Raw genomic sequence first — 17,998 nt, 5'->3', positions numbered from 1 at the left:
AAAACATAAATGGAAGTTGGAAATTTGATATGCAGAGTAAAAAAAAAAGAGAGAAGATAAGATTGAGAATGAATGGATGCTGAATGAACATTGGTTGAATAGAAAACTGAGGGACCGGTATGTAGGAAATACACTGAGTTTTCGGGTGATACAGAGAGAATGAATGAACAGCAAATTGCAAAATAGCTATATGGAGGAAGAAGAGCAAATAGGACAAGAGGAAGGGTAAGACTGAGAAAGTGTAGTTGTATGGAGCTGATGAGAGCCTCCTAAACAGTAGATTGGACTTTTTGAGGAAAAAGGCAATTATGAAATAATATATGGAAGCAAAGCAGGGGTAAAATGCTCCTGGTTCGGACCGGATCATGCGATCCGGTAGCGATGGGGGCGGGTAGTTTGGAGAACCGGTAGCAAAAATCCCTGCCCCCACCACCGCCCATGCCTCGGTGTTCCTCTTCTCTGTCCCTGAAACTCTCAGTGGTGATGTAGCTGCAAACGGCCTTAAATGACTGCCGCGGTGCTTCAAAGGGCTGCACTACAGTTGATCAGCGCTGTAGGCAGCTACTAGACCAGTGCCTCTATTTTTAAAGAAGGTAGACCGGTGCGCTCCCAAGTTTTGTATACTTTATTATTTTCATTATTTATTATTATTGGCCATGCCCATTCAGCCACCTGACCACTAAGCCACGCCCACCAATTAAGCCACGCCCACAGAACCAGTAGGGGAAATTTTTAGATTTCACCCCTGAAGCAAAGTATACGAAGCCTTCCAGTATGCCTGAAGAGAAAAGTTTTCAATCAATGTGTGCTACCTGCTCTAACATATGCCAGTGAAAAATGGACACTAACTTCACAACTGATACAAAAGCTAAAAGAGCCAAGGAAAGATATATGCTCTGCATTACAAGTCAAGACAGAAAGACCCGCACATGGATTAGAGAACAAGAAAAAGTATGCTATATAATCAAGAGAGTAAAAGAATTGAAATGGAAATGGGCTGGTCACATAGCAAGAAGAGCTGGTGGCAGGTGGACCAAGGAAGTCATAGAATGGATCCCACTTGATAAAAAGCATCCAGGAAAGAGACCTAAAACAAGATGGATCGGTGACATCAGCAAATATTGTGGGCCCAATTGGCAAAAGAAAGTTTAGGACCATTAGTTAGTTGGAAACATGCGGAAGAGGCCTGCATCCTGTGGTGGATAGACAATGGCTAAGATGATGATGATGATGATGATGATATGGAAGCAAATATAGTTTTCAAGGACAGAGAGGTATGAAAATCTATAATGAATGTGTTGGTATGAATTAGCTTTTCCTATGTTTCTTTTCCTTTTTTATATTTCAGGTCTTTAACTTTTTTTTTTTTTTTTTGCTCTGGATAAAGTTTCATAAGGATGTATGTACAAAATAAGGTATCAGTTGTGTTGTACCACATAAGTAAAATCTGTGATTCTTCAGATAATGTTGAACACCAATTCTCATTAATCTAGCCAGTGACCAGTGATAAAGGAGTAGGGATTATTGGTCAGGGATTATACAGCTAAGAGATAAACATAGTTTTTATCCCTCTTATCCATGACTACTAACAGAAAAAAAAAATGTCATCGGAGATTTTGTTGGGAATATATTCCAGCAGTCTGCTTCTGCTGAGCGCAGCATGGTTTCAAATAAAACTCTGTCTGAATTCATGTTTTCCCAAACAAAGACACAGATAATAAATAAAGAACCAAACCCCAACCCAACCCCAAAAACATCTGAAAAGAATATACACTAGTGCAAAATTATGTAAAGAAGAGCTTACATCCAGGAATTTGAGAGTCAAGAGGTTGCATAGGAGGAATGTACATGTCAAAGACTGAAAGTAAGATCATTTGCATGTAAAATAAAAGGTTCTCAGGCAATTCATATTAATACTTATGTAAATTAGGAGAAGAATGCAACAAAATCTGTTTGCTAGAAATGCTGAAAACACAAACGATTATGATTCCCCCCCCACATCAGAGATTAAAATAAAATTAATCTACTCAATAGTCTACCAGACTAGAATGCTGCTTTACTGATATGAAAAGCATAATGGAACCAATTCTTTTTTCGCCCCCCCACTCTTCCTTTTATGCCTACTCAGGACTGATGCTTGCTTTTAGAGGGCAAATATTAAAATTAGTTTATTGTCTTTATCAGTGGACTTATGTGATGAAATTAGCACACGGAAGTTATTCACGTAGATCAAACTGTTGTTAGTTTGACAATGGCTGCCTGCAAAAATCAATAATCTCTTATTTTGTGGCAGATTATAATCCAGACATGCCAGACTTGGTTCAATAGAGCGGGAGACCTTCCCACCATACAGAGAAGACATTGCCCTTCAAATCCCTTTGCATTATAATGATTCTTTGCCTATTTTTTTTTTGAAAACCAATATAGCCTGCTGTCAATTTAGTAGAGAGATGAGATAGATTGCTTTTTGAGATGCCTCCTGTTCCTGCGATTCTCTGATTAGAAATGTCTCCCTCATGCACTTGATCTCTTCTTGCTCCAGCTGCAGGTAAGGAAAATGAACCGTTTCCCTTGCCCTTACCTTTGGCAAAGTCCAGAGAATGAAAAGACGTTTTAAAATGCTGTCATGTTAACTCGCTGTTGTACAAGAAGCACAGAGCTTGCCAAGCCGAGAAGCAAAGGCTTGATAAAGCGGGAGATAATAGTAGTCTTGTTTCTAAGGGCATCGCTAGCAGCAGCACTGGGGCAAAACAAGGAGATTAGACTTAGCTGAGAAAGTGTATATGTGGTGGGTGTGTGTGTAACGTTTAGGGTAAAGAGTAGAGGAGAGACCTTAAAAAACTCCCTCCTTGGCTCTGACCTTGGGCTCACACAAAGTCTTTAAACCAAAATCTTTCTCAGAAAGATGACACACTCTCTCTCTCTCTCCTCTCTCTCTCTCTCTCTCTCTCTCTCTCCAAGCAGCAAGATGTGCTGAATGGCGGGGAGAGAAAAACCCAGCTCTGGATAAACAATTACCATCTATTTACCTCTGACCATATGGCGCCTGGGAAACAGGTGTGCAGGTAATGAAGAACCCAGCACCAATTAAAGTGGATGGGAGAGCAGCTTTCTCTCTTTGTCTTGGGTTGCTGCCGGTTTCCAAATGAGAACTAAATAAGATTGAAGCGCAGCGGAGGTAAAGAAGCTGCGACGGAGAGGTCATGGTGTGTGTGCACGTGTGTGTGTGTGTGTGTGTGTGTGTGTGTGTGCTCTCCCTCTTTACTCAGAGCTGCGAGGGAGTCCCACTTGCTTCAGGGACTCTGAAGGGTAGGATGTAACAATCAATCTTAAAGGCTGCCTATCACCAGAGTGGGGAGCATTAACTGTACTATTTTATGCAGCTGTCAAATTTAAAATTGGGTTGGGCCTGCTGCCGGATCTGGGGCTAAAACCCAGCACTCTTGTCAGTAGCATTTTAGGAGTCTGCTAAATTAGTATTAAACATTACCCAAATCTGTCACAGTCTGCAACTTTTTCGATGGTATCCCACCATTAGCTCGAGATCTGTATAGAAGTGATGACCCCGAATACAAGGCAGAGCATAACATAGCAAATGAGGCACAGCTGATAATGGACTCCGTAGTTTTTAATATCTTGCAAAATGTGTATGCTTTGGGATTTAGTCTTTAATGGAGCAGGGGGAAGAGCAGGGGGCGGGGGAAATTGCCGGGCAGTTCTATAGTGTAAAGCTGATATGTTAAATATACATAGATGTAATACATATTATGTAATATTATTATATTTATTAAATATAATACACTTATCAGTTGTAGCTTATGGCCGCCTCCATGAGGAATCATGATGAATTTCCTCCAATCATAACATGATCCATTTATTTATATGTCCTTCCTCTAGGTATACATGGCTTGACAGGTTTGTTTATTTTCTTTCAGTATTCTGGGATCCTAAACTGAGACTAGGGTATAAAGTCTGCTATCAACCTGTCTCTTGTTTTTGTATGACCTGGACAGCAGTTCTGCCTTCACCATCCTTAGCTCTTCTCTGTCATTCTTGCTTTCCTTTTCATTATTTCTCTACCTTCTAAATTCCCAGGCTAAAATTTTCTATGAGAAGTTTTTGTGAGAAGGGCCAAGTGCACATAAACAGAGACCTTTTGTTTTGACAAGACAAACACTGAACGAAATACCCTTGTCCCTGTGTACTTGCTCCTGCTTAGCCTGCCAAAAGTGTTGAGAACCATATTATTTGTATTTTACTTCCCCAACCATGAGGAGAACTGAAGTGATTATACTCGCTTTCTTCAACCTGCCGCTGTCCAAGCATCTCAAGATCAAAGCTCCTTGAATTCTTCTCATCATGAGAATACTGGGTATTGCAGAGGTGGGATTCACTTTCCTTCCCTACAGGTTCACAAATGTGAGTGCACGCACACATGCGCAGTTGCTTGTGCATTACATCTGGGTGCGTGGGCAGAGCCTCCCGCAGTCACCACTACCGGTTTTCCCGAACCGGACAGAACCAGCTGAATCCAACCGTATTGTAGTCCTGCACATTTGGGAAACATCTAGTTGAAGATGATTGGAATCGATTCATGGTGGATCATGTCCAATGCTTATTGGGGTCACCACCACTGATCTTTGAATGTTGTTTTCTTTTCTTGATTTTGTAAAGAAGAACCAATCCACCTCTACACAGGAACTCTAAGGAGCATTGTCTAACTCTCATGGAATAGATGGATTTCCTTCCTCTCATAATTTGTTACGTCATGGTACCTTATATGTTGGGATTAGAAGAGGAAAATAATTTCTCTAAAGGTCAGCTCTGAAGGGAGGGTACCCTGCGGTTCGCAAAGACCTATAATCACACTGAAAAAGTGCAAACAAAGGATAAACAATAATTGAAACGTGAAATGGGCCCTTAGGATGCTGATCCATGAGTTAACTCTACTTCTTTGATGTTGCCCTAATGACGGAGAGGAGTCAAAGGATTTTTTTTTGTAGCATTGGTTCTAGATATCTTGCCTCTAGAAAAAAGGATGTAGCTCATGCTTTGCAAGGGCATGCTATATCTACGGACTTTATATCTTACAATTCCATCTTACAGTAAGCAGAAGAAGTTTAAAAGAATGAGTAGGGTATGCTGAGATAAGAAGCTCATGTAAGGACACCCCAGACTGATTGCAAATCTTTTTATTTCCTGCTTATTTTGGCAAAAGGTATTCACCTTTGTACTGCTTTTACGTTCTTTTATCTTTCTCATAAATGGTGATTTAATACTAAATTCTTCCCTGTCCTGGACACTTTTTTTTTGCCTTTAGTGTCTTTTTTGCTGTCTCTTCAAAAGTTCTGAAGGGTTATAAAGTTAATTCCCTCTCTAAGAGGTAAATGTATCATGTAGCAATATGAGCCATTCTACATCTCTGGAAGATGGAGAGATGATCCCTGGTGACCCCATAACATAAATGGATATTTTTAACCTTAGAGACAGGGGCCTCAAATCAGAGGTGATGGTGGGACTTCTCATAACAGTAATTTAAAACTATCACCTAAATTGATTCTCTCTCTCTTACCTCGGTCTGCTAAATCAATCTAGCAAAGATAAATCTACCAATATCCTGCATCTGTTCTACTATCTTCAGTGGACTGGTGGTATTGTTGCAACACAAGACATGTTTTATGTTTAAGGATGCAAAAATAGGTATCAGTTTTTCATATTTGCCAGTTGCCTTAAATCTAAGAAAATAAGCATCTAATTTTTTTAAACATTGAAAAAAATAAATACTGTTCTGGTGTAATCTCTTTGACAACAATGGGATAAACTTACTTTTCACTATAGAAGACCAGGCACACTTGTTATCCTTGCTATTTATTTACAGTCTAAAAACTCTTCCTTGGGTTCAATTAGTGCTGCACAAAGAGCAAGCATTGCCAAGACTTATCACTATTGCATCCCAGGGGCCTACTCAAGTAATTCATGAGACTAATTGTTGATCCTCTTTGTAAGTTGAATTTCACTTGCAGCCTCCAAAGTCTACTTGAAGAGGACATATTTTGTCTGATTCAGTTTCCATTTAACTTGTCTACTGAGAAATAAACCATCTGAATTGTGCCTGCACAAAAGTTATATTTTGCCCAGGAGGAAATTCTACTTGATCAAAAGTGTGACTGACTAGGAACAAATCTAGCTGGGCTTGAGCTTCACTGAGAAACCAACTGCAATATATCATACTGAGGAATAGTGGTTATTCAGCCCTTACTTTATCTGGGAAGTGTAAGGAGTCATTTCCAGAAAATAGTTTAGCAGAAAACAGAATATTTTGAGATCTTGTGGCCATGCTAGGAGGATCCAGAAGCTAGGTTTGATTTTTGACAAAAAAGAATCGTTGTTAAATTGGTCAGTATCATTCTAATACTGTAATAGGAAATGTAGGAGTTTCCTTGGAGAGGCAGGACATGTATCACAAAATCTTGCATTTTTTCCCCAGAGGCACTTTATTTGAAACAACTGAAAAAATTAAGTTATACAGTAGTTTATTCCCACTGTTACAAAGTGTTATATTAAATCTAATCAGCATTCCCTAAGAACCTTGAGCTGGCATCATGGACACCCACAATTCCCAGAAATGCCTGGCACATGAAGGGACGAATAATTCCAGTCTCATATTAGCATACTAGAAAGATTAGAGTAACAGAATTGGAAGGGACCTTGTAGGTCATCTATTCCAACCCCCCGCCCAAGCAGCACACCCTACACCATTTCTGACAAATGGCAGTCCAGTCTCCTCTTGAAAGCCTCCAGTGATGAAGTTTCCACAACTTCCGAAGGCAAGCTATTCCATTGGTTGATTGTTCTCACTGTCAGAAAATGTCTCCTTATTTCCAGGTTGAATTTCTCCTTGATCTATTATTCCATGTCTGGAAAATCTAGTAAGTGTGAGAATGTTGCCATTCATCATCTGGATTTAGCCTGGCTTTTAAAGATCAGTACCATCAAAGTCTCCTCAAACTGTTTGCACAGTAATTCCCTTCCCCTTCCCCTTCCCCTTCCCCTTCCTTCCTTCCTTCCTTCCTTCCTTCCTTCCTTCCTTCCTTCCTTCCTTCCTTCCCAGCTTATCAAGGTCAAATCATTAAAAATATATAAAGTGAAATGAAAGGATAGTGCATTATGTACCCTCCTTTTTTTCTTTTTTTTCTTTTTTGCTAAAGAAGAATACATTTATTTTTAAGATATGCTCCAGTGGCCTTATGAAACATCAGCATGTTGTATTCTTGAGGAATTGTTAGGGTCCCATATTCTGGTAGGGCCATGAATGAAACCTATCCTCTTTCATTTTTTTTTTCAGCTATGGTGCAATGGGACATATTTGCCCTTTGAATTTCTTATTCCCCCAAGATATTATAAATACATTATAAAATGTGAATAATACATCATAGAGTACAAATGATAGCTGAGTGCAGTGGTATTTATACAGTAGAAACTAAAAATTGTTAATGGTATGATGATTTAAATAAATTAAACCTTTAAAGATGAGAGGGGAAAACTTTATATCAATGTTAAATATAATTTCTAAATGTTAATGAACATAAGATTACTTAGATTGTACAATTAACACTAAGTATAATCGTGATAAACAATTGCAAAATGCACTGAATTATTTTATAATACAAAAGGGCTTTGATCTTTGATCTTAATACTTATTAGTTAATACTAAGATCTTCACTGTATTGCTACTTATAAATGCTGAAAAAGAGAAAAAGAAAAATGGAGTGGCTCGGGAAAAAAAACAGGCATTTAATTTCTAATTTCTCCCTTCTTTATATCACAGCTGATATACAATTTGTAAACATTCAGAGGCCATTGAAAACCAGACTCTAGGCATTTGTAGTTATATTTTTACTAAAATATATAATACATTTAGAGGACAGACTAATAGTGAAGTTGTTGGCGTTATTATTTTCCCTATTGAATTCTATGCTTTTATGAAATTTTGTCTGAAAATATGTCCTAAACCAAGAATGATATGTTGTGATTCTTCTAAGCTGAGTTTATTGTTTCACACCTATAGACAAAATCTTGCCAGATTATCTGCATCTATGTACTCTGTGAAGTATTAGGGAGGGGCTGTCTTCAGCCTCTTTCTCTCACACATAACATCAGGGCTATGTTGCCTAGTCTTACTCCTCTACCCCACCCCCCCAGAATCCACCTCTTCATTCATCTGTCTTTACACAAAAGGAAAAAACAATCCAACCTATCAAAAACAGCACCACAAAAAAAAGATTAGAAACACAAGTTAAAATAGGGAAGAAAATGGTAAGTGAACACCTGTCTACCCTAGATGAGTTCAAATCACCAGGACCGGATGGATTACACCCCAAGGTTCTGAAGGAACTGGCAGACATGATCTCAGAACCACTGAACTATATCTTTCAAAGATCCTGGAGCACAGTGGAGCTGCCAGAGGACTGGAAAAGAGCTGATGTAGTTCCCATCTTCAAAAAAGAAAAAAAAAACAGATCCAGGAAACTACAGACCTATCAGCCTGACCTCAATACCGGGGAAGATTCTGGAAAAGATAATCAAGCAACGAATCACTGAACACCTAGAAGCAAGCAAAGTAATAACCAAAAGCCAACATGGGTTTGTCAAAAACAGATCATGCCAGACTAATCTTATTACATTCTTTGACAAAGTGACAAAATTAGTAGACCAGAGGAATGCTGTCGATATAATTTACTTGGACTTCAGTAAAGCATTTGATAAAGTAGACCATAACATACTACTAGATAAAGTAGAAAAATGTGGGTTAGACAGCACCACCACCAGATGGATTCGTAACTGGCTGACCAAGCACACTCAACATGTAGTCCTCAACGGAACTACATCCACATGGAGGGAAGTATGCAGTGGAATACCCCAGGGCTCTGTTTTAGGCCCAGTACTCTTCAACATCTTCATCAATGACTTGGACGAGGGGATAGATGGGAAACTCATCAAATTTGCAGATGACACCAAGCTGACAGGAATAGCCAACACTCCTGAAGATAGGCTCAAGTTACAGAAGGATCTTGACAGACTTGAACATTGGGCGCTATCTGACAAAATGAAATTCAACAGTGAAAAAAGTAAGGTTTTACATTTAGGCCAAAAAAATAAAATACAAGGTACCACAGGTATATGTGGTACCTTGCTCAATAGTAGTACCTGTGAGAGGGATCTTGGAGTCCTAGTGGACAACCATTTAGATATGAGCCAGCAGTGTGCAGCAGCTGCTAAAAAAGCCAACACAATTCTGGGCTGCATAAACAGAGGGATAGAATCAAGATCATGTGAAGTGTTAGTGCCACTTTATAATGCCTTGGTAAGGCCACACTTGGAATGCTGCATTCAGTTTTGGCCGCCGCGATGTAAAAAAGATGCTGAGACTCTAGAAAGAGTGCAGAGAAGAGCAACGAAGATGATTAGGGGACTGGAGGCTAAAACATATGAAGAACGGTTGCAGGAACTGGGTATGTCTAGTTTAATAAAAAGAAGGACTAGGGGAGACATGATAGCAGTGTTCCAATATCTCAGGGGCTGCCACAAAGAAGAGGGAGTCGGGCTGTTCTCCAAAGCACCGGAGGGTAGAACAAGAAGCAATGGGTGGAAACTGATCAAAGAAAGAAGCAACTTAGAACTAAGGAGAAATTTCCTGACAGTTAGAACAATTAATAAGTGGAACGACTTGCCTCCAGAAGTTGTGAATGCTCCAACACTGGAAATTTTTAAGAAAATGTTGGATAACCGTCTGTCTGAGATGGTGTAGGGTTTTCCTGCCTGGGCAGGGGGTTGGACTAGAAGGCCTCCAAGGTCCCTTCCAACTCTGTTGTTGTTGTTGTTGTTGTTGTTGTTATTGTTGTTGTTGTTGTTATTATTATTATTATTATTATTACATTCCATCACATTTACATTTTTTGTCCTTTTTTGAATCTCTGTATGATAAATATTTATGGAAGCCATTGGCTAGACCAACTCCTTCCCATATTGATGTTCTGCTGTTTGAGAATTTTGTTTACTCTGCTAACTGTGGCAGACATCTTGCTTTATGATACAATGTGAAATTTGGAAGAGCAAGATCACCACTGCCTTTTGAATCTTGTTGAATTTTTAATTTAATTCTAAGTCTTTTCCCAGTCCATCTAAATTTACTGACAACTTCTTCTCATTTCTGTGAGGTTTTCTCTGAGACTAAAATTGGGGGCATCTGAAACAGGTAATTTATCTTGGGTAATACATTCATTTTGATAATTGCAGTTGATCCTAACCAAGAGGGCTTTACGTTTCTCTTCTTTTGAGATTGCTTTTTATTTCTTGCCATAATTTAGCATAGGGTTTTTGATATATTTCTTGATTATTACCTGTCAAATGCAGACTTAGGTATTCCACTAAGTGGGTTATATGACAGCCAGATACTTTCCTCAAGAGATTAACTTCTCCTTGCATTAAGTACTTGGTAATTATTTTTGGGTTTTGGACACTGATGTTATATTTAGAGAATTCTCTAAAGCTATGAATTGTTTTCATCAATTGTCTTATTGCCCTTTGTATTCTGTGATGGTTAATACCATACCATCTTCATAATATTTAAACTTATATTACTCTCCACAGATTTTAAGACCTGGTATTTCTTCATAATCTCAAACCATTTCTGCTGGTGTTTCTAAAGCAGTGATGAATAATAAGAGAGAGAATGGAAATCCTCGTCTTGTGCCTTTACTTATTTGAAGCTTTGTAAAGTATTTGTCCATAAACTCTAAAGATCTCTCTAAAATGTTTTATTGACCTTTTCATTTCTCGAACTGTTATGGGTATACTTAATATTTGCCTTCTCTGGTGACCATTTTTTTTTGATATATTATTTATAGCAGTTTCATCAATATTAGTTTAGAATATAATTAGTTTAGGAAACCTGCCAATTCTTCTGTTATTTCCAATCTTGAATGTAACAGTTTGGTCGCTTTCTTTATTGCTGGTATTGTCTGTGTTTCTTTTTTTCTAAATTGATAAGCTAAGCATGTTCTCGGTTTATTTGCATGTTCAACATTCTTTTGTTTAACACATTTTATTTTCTTGCACAATTCTTCTGTTTCTCATACATTTCATTGCTATGTAGTTTCCTGCAATTCCTTAATCAGTTGCCCGTTTAGATTAGTTTTATCCTTTTGTTCCAATTCTCTTATTTTAGCAATTGATTGTTCTTTCCATTCATTATGGTTTCTTTTCTTTTTTTTTTTTTGCTGCTAATTTAATATTTGTTTCCCTAATAGTAGTATGGCAACCCTCAAGTGGTATCATCAGTCTGAGACCTGATGGATACATGAACAGTGAGTGCCACATAAAATTGCTCAGAACTCAGCCTGGGCCTCTCATAGTAGATAAATAAATTTGTTTGGTGACAAGTAAGGGAGCTTATCAAATACTTTGCCTAAACAACCCCAAATCTGAACCAGCCTGATTTGAGAGGCGTGAGTGGTCAATCCATGGATTAAGTAGAAAAGGAGATCTCTCTCTCCCTCCCTCCCTCCATCTCATATCTATCTATCTAAGCATCCATCCATCCATCCATCCATCCATCCATCCATCCATCCATCCATCCATCCATCCATCCATCTATCTATCTATCTATCTATCTATCTATCTATCTATCTATCTATCTATCTATCTATCTATCTGTCTGTCTGTCTGTCTGTCTCTGTCTTTCTCTCATCTGTCTATCTATCATCTGTAATTGTCTGTCTCTTTGTCTGTCTGTCTGTCTGTCTGTCTGTCTCTTTGTCTATCTATATCTGCTTCTTTTGTCCCTTTGGAAAAGGACTACTTGACCTTCAGTGACTGATCTGCAATTGACTTTTCATTCTAGAAAACACTAATACTGCTGTTGTGATCTAATTCTATGGGACCTCTAAAGACCAGAACAGATAGAAGTGTTAACCATTGACTGAGTGTCCTTTTCTTCATGTGAGTCTTATCACAATGAAAAAAGTGAACTTTGACATTCTACTTGCTCATTCCCCCTGACTTGACAAACAAACCTTTAAAAAAAAATATTTATTTATTTATTTATTTATTTATTTATTTATTTATTTATTTATTTATTTATTTATTTATTTATTTATTTATTTATTCAATTTATATACCTCCCTTCTCCCGAAGGACTCAGAGCGGTTTACAGCCAAATAAAAACAGAGTTACAAAAATTAAAAAACATTTTAAAATCTAAATTCAATTAGGCCAAACCGAATAAAACAGTGATAAAACCATAATAAAACCCACATTTAAAATACGTTAGGCCAGCCCTGCACAATAAAACAAGAAGGTCTTTAACTCACGTCGGAAGGTCCGGAGGTCGGGGAGTTGGCGTATCCCCGGAGGCAGCTCGTTCCAGAGGGCAGGAGCCCCCACAGAGAAGGCCCTCCCCCTGGGCGTTGCCAGTCAACATTGTTTGGCTGACGGTACCCTGAGGAGGCCCTCCCTATGGGAGCGCACAGGTCGCTGGGAGGCTGTTGGTAGCAGCAAGCAGTCCCGTAATTAACCCGGTCCTATGCCATGGAGCACTTTAAAGATGGTAACCAACACCTTGAATTGCACCCGGAAGACCACCGGAAGCCAGTGCAGCTTGCCCAGGAGAGGTGTTACATGGGAGCTTCGAGTCACTCCCTCTATTACCCGTGCAGCCGCATTCTGGACCAGTTGGAGCCTCCGGGTGCTCTTCAAGGGGAGCCCCATATAGAGAGCATTACAGTAATCCAGGCGGGAAGTGACGAGGGTGTGAATGATCATGCATAGGGAATCCCGGTCTAGGAAGGGACGCAACTGGCGTATCAGGCGAACCTGATAAAAAGCTCCCCTGGTGACGGCCGTTATATGATTTTCTAAAGACAGCCGTACATCCAGGAGGACACCTAAGTTGCGAACCCTCTCCATAGGGGCCAACGACTTGCCCCCAACAGTCAGCGATGGTATCAGCTGGCCGTATCGGGATGCCGGCATCCACAGCCACTCAGTCTTGGAGGGGTTGAGTCAAAGCCTGTTCTTCCCCATCCAGACCCGCACGGCCTCCAGACACCGGGACATCACTTCAATGGCATCGTTGGGGTGGGTCGGGGTGGAAATGTACAGCTGAGTATCATCAGCGTACAGATGACATTGCACCCCGAAACCACGGATGATCTCACCTAGCGGCTTCATGTAGATGTTGAACAGAAGTGGCGAGAGAACCGACCCTTGTGGTACCCTGCACATGAGGTGCCTCACGGCCGATCTCTGCCCTCCTGCCAACACTGTCTGTGACCGGTCAGAGAGATAGGAGGAGAACCACCGATAAACGGTGCACCCCACTCCTAAACCCTCCAGCCGTTGCAGCAAGATACCATGGTCGATGGTCTCAAAAGCCACTGAGAGATCTAATAGGACCAGGGCAGAGGAATAACCCCTGTCCCGAGCCCTCCAGAGATCATCTACCAACGCGACCAATGCCTTCTCTGTGCTGTACCCAGGCCGGAAACCGGACTGGGACAGGTCAAGATAGACAGTTTCATTCATGGGGGAGCTGATGTGCCACCACACTCTCAACAACCATCACCACAAAACGAAGGTTGGAGACAGGACGATAGTTCACTAAAACAGCTGGATCCAGGGAGGGCTTCTTGAGGAGGGGCCTCACCACCACCTTTTTCAAGGCGGTAGGGAAGGCACCCTCCATCAGAGAAGCGCTGACAATTTCCTGAAGCCAGCCTCGTGTAACCTCCTGTGTGGCCAGTACCAACCAGGAGGGACACGGGTCCAATAAACATGTGGTCGCATTCAGCCTCCTCAGTATTCTGTCCATGTCCTCGGGAGCCACAGTATCGAACTCTTCCCAGATGACATCCTCAAGATCTACCTCTGTCATCCCACCCGAATCTACCCAATCTGAGTCCAGCCCATCCCGGATCTGAGTGACTTTATCATGCAGATATTGTCCGAAATCCTCAGCACGCCCTTGCAATTTCAAAATTATCATTCCTTATAAAACCTGAATCTTCATTATGCAGCCTGAGTCACGTAAGAAACAGGCGGCCTCCACGAACCATGAATTTTCTTGCTTCAGGAGCTCACTTTGGAGTTCATGAATGGTTGCAACCAAAGCGTAGTGATTGGGAAAGTGGGCATAGGAGAAAACAGCCCACTTCTACTTTTCGATTACCACTTTTTGAATTTCAGGTAGAAAGGAATAGGTGAATAAAACTAAGAAATCAGCAGGCAGAACGAAAAAAAAAATGACAAAGCATACTCAGAATGGGATGTGATGGTTCAGTGGCTAAGACACTGAGCTTGTTGATCGAAAGGCCAGCAGTTCAGCAGTTTGAATCCCTAGTGATGCGTAACGGGGTGAGCTCCAGTTACTTGTCCCAGCTTCTACCAACCTAGAAGTTTGAAAGCAATTAAAAAATGCAAGTAGAAAAATAGGCACCACCTTTGGTGGGAAGGTAACAGCATTCAGTGAGCATTTGGCATTTAGTCATGCCAGCCACATGACCACGGAGACGTCTTTGGACAGCGCTGGCTCTTCAGCTTTGAAATGGAGATGAGCACTGCCCCCCTAGAGTCAGGAACGACTATCACATATGTGTGAGGGGAACCTTTACCTTTACCTTTAGCTATACTCAGAAACTGAGGGCTTCTTTTTTTTTTAACAAAATCAATCAACAATCTTGTGATTTCTTTAAAATAATAGTGAAATAATATTGTCAAGGCTTCAGTTGCATGCAGCTTTATCTTGGAGTGTATTCTACAGATACCAAGGGAACGTCTGGAAAAGGGAATTGTTACAGTTGCTCCCTCACCTAGAGAAATTTTCCCTTAAAGAAATTCCCCTTCTAAATAATGTCCATCAAAACTTCATTCTGATGCTTTGCCTCCCATGCTGAATTGAGAGAATTTCAGGCAAAGGAGAAAATAGTTTTGAAACAAATGTTGCTGAATTCTTTTTCTTCTGGCCATGAACACTCTCTACAGACCAATAAATCATGCAATAAAAAGCATATCCTAGTAGCCAGGGCTTAATTTATTATAATCTTGTGCAATTTATAAATACTAGTATATTGAACAGTGTTATTATACCTTATAGTATAATATATCATCTCTCCTGATTCATTTTTTTAAAATTCCAGGACAAGCAATGACAAGCCATAACTGATTATTGGCTATATGATCAAATGGGAAAATAGCTTTCATCTCTGATTTTTTTTTTTTTAACAGGGAAAAAAATGGAAAAGCATTTCAGGGGAGAAAAAAAAATGATTTCTTGCATTTTTAATTTTTCTCCTCTTTCTTTCTCTGTCTTTGCATCTTCAAAGGTAAAGACTCCCTCAGTTTGGACTCATTCTGGAAATTACAGGGACATATTCAGATTCTTTTTTTTTTTTTTTGTTCCTGGGAAAAAGTATTAAAGTAGTTTGCTATTACTTCTGAGATATCTTTTTCAACTTTTTTTTTTTGAGTTATGATGGCCATATAGTGGTATTATCAGAAGAGGTCAGGGCTGAACATTTCCCAATTTGTTGTACTTTACTTTTTAGAAACAAAGGGTAATGGCAACCCACAATTGGAGAATCCCCTTATTAAAGAGCTTAGTTCTAAGCTGGGTATGGAATTGAACAAATTAATTATTGCTATGAATCAAGCAAAATAGGAATGTGGGCAGAGATATTGTCCCTAGTTTGGGAAGAGGGAGGAGAAACCAGCAGATTCTGAAGCAGCTTTGGCTTTGTTGGAAGAAAACGTCCATCTGGGTTCAGTTCCAAGTGGGAAAAAAGACACTGGAAACATGGAGACTGCTTGGAAAGATAGTTTACTGGAGGACAGGTTCACATGGTTTGAGTTCCTGAACAGAAAAGGGGCAAGATACTAAGCGTGCCTTGGTTTTATACTTTCTCTGAGCTTTGAACTTCCTGGGGTATAGGAAGAGTATCCTGATCGGTTGTCAGACCCCCAGGGGGTGGGGGTCTTAGCTAGCCTTGCTGGATGATGTAATCTTCCCAAGTGCCATGTGGTGAGTTTTTGTTGCTAGATGGGTCCTATTGTGTTGCAGATGATGGTCCCATTGACAAAGGTGGGGAGAATGAGTTTCTTTCTCTGATCCATTGACAAAGGTGGGGAGAATGAGTTTCTGCCCATTGACAAAGGTGGGGGGAGGCAGGAAGCTGCAGGGAGCTGCTTTGTCCTTAAAACATGTTTCTCCATTTTTCTCATCCAGGGAAATATAATATTCCGCCCTTTTTAATATTTCCTAAAATATTTCATTCTTCTAGGAGAGGGGTGGGTGCTAACTTCCTACAGCTTCTGAAGGGACAAGTAAACATAAAATTCTTAAACCAGAAAAATCTTTTGCGAGGGCCACTGGAAACAGTTGGAGCTCTGATTCTAAGCCTAAAAATGCGAGAAGTTAAGCTAAAATGGTTTTGGTTGAAAAGGCTGGTCTTCTGGGCTTTTCAGTAGGACAAGAAGTTTAGAAGGTGTTCCAAGATGACAGGATCTCTTTAGAATAGAATAGAATAGAATAGAATAGAATAGAATAGAATAGAATAGAATAGAATAGAATAGAATAGAATAGAATAGAATTTTTTATTGGCCAAGTTTGATTGGACATACAAGGAATTTGTCTTGGTGCATATGCTTTCAGTGTACATAAAAGAAAAGATACCTTCATCAAGGTACAACACTTACAACACTTAATGATAATCATAGGGTACAAATTTAACACTTAATGATACAACACTTAATGATAGTCATAAGGTACAAATAAGCAATCAGGAAACTATCAATATCAATATAAATCATAAGGATACCAGCAACAAAGTTACAGTCATACAGTCATAAATGGAAGGAGATGGGTGATGGGAACGATGAGAAGATTAAGAGTGCAGATTTAGTAAATAGTTTGTGTAATGTATCTTTAAGAGTTTGGAGGGAAAACTGAGCGGGAAAAGCACGTTGCTGATTGGACGAAGCCTCTGGCTAAACTGTATATAAAGAGAGGGTTTTCCCAGCCCGGTTTGCTGGGTTCACCATATAGTAAAGAGCTGTTGTCACTATCCTGGTCTCCTGCCTCGTTATTGCCCGAATCTAACACTGGCGACGAAGGTGGGATCTCGAGGCTAAGAGCGCCAGGAAAAAGCTGAAGTCACCAGGAAGACGCGAACCCAGCAAACAAGGGGCGGAAAGCAGCGATGTCCAGCTACACACCGCCAGCGCCATTCGACCCAGCTAAGGAAAAATGGGGGTCATACATGGCTCGTTTCGAGTGCTTCCTCGAGGCGAACGAACTTCAAGGAGTCTCAGACAACAGGAAGCGAGCGTATTTCCTGAGCCACTGTGGTCCAGAGGTTTTCGATACCGCAGAATCGTTGGCGGAGCCAACGCCGGTACAATCGGTGCCGTGGCAGACTCTACAGACCGTATTGAAAGCCCATTATGCACCAACGCCGTCCAAGTATGTGCGACGGTACGAATTCAGGGAGCGTAGGCAACAAGAGGGCGAGTCCATCAGCGTATACATGGCAGCCCTGAGGAAAGCCACGAACCATTGCGAGTTCCGAGACTTGGAAGAGGCATTGCTGGAGCAACTCATTCGTGGGGTCAGGGACATCCGTTTGCGACGGCGGCTGCTGTCCAAAAGCAACTTGACGCTGGCAAACGCCTTGGACGAAGCCAGGGCTAATGAGATGTCTACCCAAGCGGCGGAAACCCTACAAAAGCAGGTCGCACCAACGGCTGGTGCGAAATCAACCCCGGTCCACAATGAAGAGGTCCAGGCCGAGTCGGACGGTGAGGAGGAGGAAGGAGTCTTCCACACCGGGAGGCCGGAGAAAGAAGACCGGGGTGACTGCGCGAGTTGTGGAGGGCAACACCAACGACAACAATGCAAATTTAAAGATGCGACTTGTCGGCGGTGCGAAAGGAAGGGGCACATAGC

This window comes from Ahaetulla prasina, chromosome 2, assembly GCF_028640845.1.
Source record: "Ahaetulla prasina isolate Xishuangbanna chromosome 2, ASM2864084v1, whole genome shotgun sequence".
NCBI classification, from domain to species: Eukaryota; Metazoa; Chordata; class Lepidosauria; order Squamata; family Colubridae; genus Ahaetulla; species Ahaetulla prasina.
The sequence above is the reverse complement of the archived record's forward strand: the minus strand, read 5'-3'. Positions refer to the sequence as shown.